Source organism: Palaemon carinicauda, chromosome 2 (genome assembly GCF_036898095.1).
Source record: "Palaemon carinicauda isolate YSFRI2023 chromosome 2, ASM3689809v2, whole genome shotgun sequence".
Taxonomy (NCBI): Eukaryota; Metazoa; Arthropoda; class Malacostraca; order Decapoda; family Palaemonidae; genus Palaemon; species Palaemon carinicauda.
This window is the reverse complement of record NC_090726.1, coordinates 52,025,875-52,030,874: the sequence shown is the minus strand read 5'-3', so window position 1 is coordinate 52,030,874 and position 5,000 is coordinate 52,025,875. Positions and strand designations below refer to the sequence as shown.

The following is a 5,000-nucleotide window of genomic DNA, read 5'->3' as shown; positions in this document are numbered from 1 at the left end:
CGGGTAGTTGAATCTGTAGAATTTTAAAAGTTCAAAGTTCAAAAGTTCAAATGTTTTTATGTTGAACAGGCTTACATAAGTCCTTTTATAGTTTATGTATCAAATCTCTGTTTTAATGTTGTTAATGTTTTTAAAATATGTTATTTTGATTTTCATTACTTCTTATATCGTTTATTTATTTCCTTATTTCCTTTCCTCACTGGGCTATTTTTCCCTGTTGAAGCCCTTGGGCTTATAGCATTTTGTTTTTCCAACTAGGGTTGTAGCTTAGCTAGTAATAATAATAATGATATATTGGACTTCTCTCTGGTTACGGCTCATTTCTCTTTTGACTATACATACTGTACACCAAATAGTCTATATTCTTTACACATTCTCCTTTTTTCCTCATACACCTGACAATACTAAGATAACCGAAAAATTCTTCTACGCTCATTGAGTTAACTGACGCACTGTATTTGTTCAGTAGCTACTTTCCACTTGGTAAGGGTAGTAGACTCTAGCTATGGTAAGCAGCTCTTCTAAGAGAAGGATACCCCGATACCATGTTCTCTAGTTTTGGGTAGGGCCATAGCCTCTGTACCATGGTCTTCCACTGTCTTGAGTTAGAGTTCTCTTGGTTGAGGGTACGCTTAGGCACACTATTTTATTTGTTTCCTTATTTTCTTTCTTCATTGAGCTTTTTGCCCTGTTAGAGCCCTTGGTTATTTTTTATGTGTCCTTATTTTCTTTCTTCACTGAGCTATTTTGCCCTGTTAGAGCCCTTGCCTATTTTATGTTTCCTTATTTTCCCTGTTCGGGCTATTGTGCTTATATCATCCTGCTTTTCCAACTAGGGTTGTAGCTTAGCTAAAGATAATAATTGTAATATTATCCTTCAACTTTACCTCCGTTCCAGTTTCCTTACTTACAATCTAGCTCTTAAATTTCTGTTAACCAGAACTTCAGAGTTCAATGAAATATGTTTCCTCAGGTGATACTTGGGGCTGAATGGTTCCCCCTAACACTTTAATCATCTCTCTCTCTCTCTCTCCTGTTTATGAGAAAAGGTGATTGAATGAACACAACTCGTCACCATTAGTTAATTTTTATTAGTAAAGAAGTGGATACAAATTGTTTCACTAAGGATAAATCATTACATCACAGACAAATAAATACAAAATCAAGATAATAAATAATTGAACGTAAGTAAAATAGAGCCATCTGATTTGTACATAAAATGGGTCATTACATAAACTATACAAAAGATAAAAGATGCAGCGATTATCCCAAACCATAATCTTCTGCTTATACATAGATGCTCGAATCGATAAATCAATGTGATCATATCATATCTCTAGAAATGAAAATAATCAGGGTACTTGTTAATGTCTATCTTTTGTAGCATGAAGGGCCACATTTGAATCTCATCTTTCCATTGAGTAGAAGAGGATCATTTATGGAAAGTGGTTTTTCAAGTTAAGGGATGAAATAATATTATTTTTATTCCTTTTAAATCATTACTTTTCCAATGCCTGTTAAAGTTTTAATCACTAGATCTCTTTATTTGGTGAATTTGAAAGCTGCTGACGAGAAATCGTTCTGATATTTTATGAATAATATGAATGGTATAAAAATGAATGAAACTTTTAATATCATAAATCTCAAAACAGTGCAATTGGGGGCTATGACTTTTTTCAGGGATTTAGAATTTAATTTTCACATGCATATTTATATAGACATATATATGTGTATATGTACATTATATAAAATGTCAAGTATTCATATTATAGGTATATATATATAAACACATGCATACACACATATACAATTTATATATATATATATATATATGTGTGTGTGTGTGTGTATGTATATATATATATATATATGTGTGTGTGTGTGTATCTGTGTGTCATATCAATAAAATTTTAAATATTATGTCAAATTCTGTATCTCCCGTGCAAATTTCCTGTGCCACTGAGTGTATGATAGTCCTTTTCATCTTAACCAATTGACCATCTTAAAAACAAGAACAAACTTTTGGTTAATATTCAAATCCTACTGTATTTAGAAATAACTAAGCGAGCATAAATACTTTCATTTAGTATATTTGCCCCGTAAGCAATGTTGTAATGATAATCACCGTTTAGATATAATCTCTGGAGTGCACTTAGATTCGATAATTAGTCAAGATGTAGATGCGATTAAGAGATACAGTTTGCTCTTGGTCGTTTCTGGTAGCCATTCAGGTCTTTGTGAACAATCATGACCTTGCTTGGTAAATTATAATAATAACATTGCTTTTATAGCATTTAATTCTGAAGCACTGAGTTTTTTTATTTTTTTTTTTATCTAAAGGAAAATGGAAGATACGATTTTACCAATTGGTTTCTCGTTCATATCTTGCAATTAGGTTTACTTGATCATTTTTATTTCTTTTATGATAATTTAAAAGAATCAGTACTAAAGGCCTACCACATAAACAATCTGATATTCTTCGTAAACATGTGTGTTTTCGGTGATATCTGTATTTCCTGGGCTACTTTTTATTTAAAAACTTCCTTTAGTTGTATTTTTATGTATATTTTAATGGGTCAAGGGTCGGCTAAGATTTCTAATTAGTCAGTAATTTGACGAACATTATATCATCATTAATATAAGATTAATGTAAAAGAAAGAAGATAGTTCAATTTTTGTAACAGGCAGAGGAATATTTAAGTACATAATTTCCGAAAAAAATTTTAAAATATTATTTGAAAGTAAGATAGACATTTATTGTTCGCTGCTTTATTGTTAATGAAAATCATAATTGAAGTAGGTTAAGTAAGTATTATTAAGCTAGTCTTTATCTTGGGTTATCGGGGTTTCAACTAAATGTGGCTACGATTTAAAGAAATCAATTTCGAAAGGTATTTGTTAATTGCATTACAATGTGGGAAAATCGCTGCCTCTTTTATGGCATTCAATATAAACACAACATGCATCGCGAACCTAATCATTTACGTAAGCTTAGTTAAGTAAATCTAATAGCATCATTATATTGAAAGCGTTGCTTCTTATTATCTCCAGTTGTTCGAAAGTCATTCTTTTCAAAAAATAAACTTTCAAAAACGTAATACTGTAAAAAAAAAATCTAATTACGAGTACTTCTCAGTACAACCTCTGGTAGACTTAAATTAGTCTATTATATACAGCTTTTAGTTGATTATTCTTAGCCCCCAAAGCTTTTGAAGCACGGAAAGCTAGAATATCTTATACCATTGAAGAAATGGCCATTTAACATTTTTACTGTATATTTTAATTTTCATAAGTTGAATATGCCTTGCAAATGGAGTTTCCAGGTTTGAAATATGAAATTGTTAGGTTTCATTACTTAAGCGAAGTGAAAGTGGTTATTAAGTAATTCTGTGAGAAAAAAATAATCTTATTCCTTTTTTTCTATTTGTTCAGGGAAAGAATGGCCATGAAGAGAGAGAGAGAGAGAGAGAGAGAGAGAGAGAGAGAGAGAGAGAGAGAGAGAGAGAGAGAGAGAGAGAGAGAGAGAGAGAGAGAGAGAGAGAGAGAGAGAGAGAGAGAGAGATTGTTATTATTACCAAATTCTTTTCTTAAGTCTACACTATTGTTGGGATAGAATTATTTAGGCTTTGAATTGTAAACGGGGGGTAGATACTATGAAAGGAAAACTTCATTTTGAAAATATAAAAATTAGTGTTAGAGTAAATTACAATAAATCATCAATTTCGTTTTCAAAACAAATTTTATAACATTTCACATGAAATGACCTAGAAGTTTACGTAACAGAAAAAAAATCCATTTAAATTTTACATTTAATCCTAAATTATCAATGCATGGGATTTATTTATTGACTGTCATTATTACAATCCTGCCTCACAGCCTCAGGATATTAATATAAGTAGATGAATATGCAGCTAATTAAGATATATTCCCCAAACATAAAACTACGAAGAAATGGCTTTTGCCTTAAATAGTGTTCTATTGGACCTTGAAATAAAGCATAACACTAATTTTTTTCCTGCATTATAAAATATTGAGTCTTTCACCTCATTTCCATTTCTTTTTACTAATAACACCTGAGTACAACATCGTATACAATTACATCACTTCTTTTGTATCATAGAGAAACTGTGTAGCTTAAAATTATGGACTAATCAACATTTTAAATAGTATTTATTTGATTGTTATTATCGTTTCTCAAGATGAGATATTTGAAGGAAAACAATACGGCACCAACAATTTCTCATTCTTTTTTTCTTTCCGTCTCTATTGGTAAAATAGTATTTAGATCTATTGGTTTTTTTATGTTAATAGAAAGTTAATTTTAATCAGGGCACCTTCTTTTCATTATTGAATTTATTCCAATTTCAATATTTCACTTCGCGTTCCATCGATTGCACATATTCCACTGGCATTTGCTATCATTAGTTATATATGCTTTAGACATGATCAATAAATAACTTGGTGATACGTTCGTCTTATGAACCTGTAAATATTTAAAAGAAATTAAATGAAAATTGCTAATCAAAGACTCTTAATTGCTACTTAAACATTTTCAATACAGGTTTCTCGATGTGTCGAGAACATTCCGTGTATAGAAAGATAGAAGGGTTTTATATCATTCAGCACCATTATAAATGTTTACATTATGACTAATTAAACTACATTATTATGGTATACTTGCATTTAAATAAATGATCTAATGAAAAAGCACGATATCAAAATGAAAGTGGGAAAGGGACATGTTAATTAAACTGGGTAAAAACAGCTTTCGGTTAAAAATCCATGATCGCTGGGCTTTGCTGCCAAGACGTCACTATCATCATGCCATAGAGGAAAGGACTGATGAAAAAAAAAAGTAAACTTACTTGAACAAACTTTTACGTCCCTAATACTAAGGGGCTAAGGGGAAGCCTCGCTCCTAAAGAAAAATGTGTGCGTGATTGTCCAAAACAGACGCAACAATTTACTTTAGGTATTTAGTTGGTCCAGTTGGAATTTTG

General features: G+C 31.0%; 2 protein-coding genes across 4 annotated transcripts in view; one reads left to right on the top strand and one right to left on the bottom strand.

Moving 5' to 3' along the window:
- LOC137625034 (uncharacterized) overlaps window positions 1-5,000 on the top strand; it is a 186,838-nt gene that overhangs the window by 33,601 nt on the left and 148,237 nt on the right. The gene's annotated exons all lie outside the window — the stretch shown is intronic.
- Window positions 1,072-5,000, bottom strand: part of LOC137625024 (uncharacterized) — a 36,511-nt gene continuing 32,582 nt past the window's right edge. The window contains exon 3 of the mRNA XM_068355961.1: window positions 1,072-5,000. This exon is cut by the window's right edge and continues 2,043 nt beyond it. The gene's annotated coding sequence lies outside the window, so the exon portion shown is untranslated.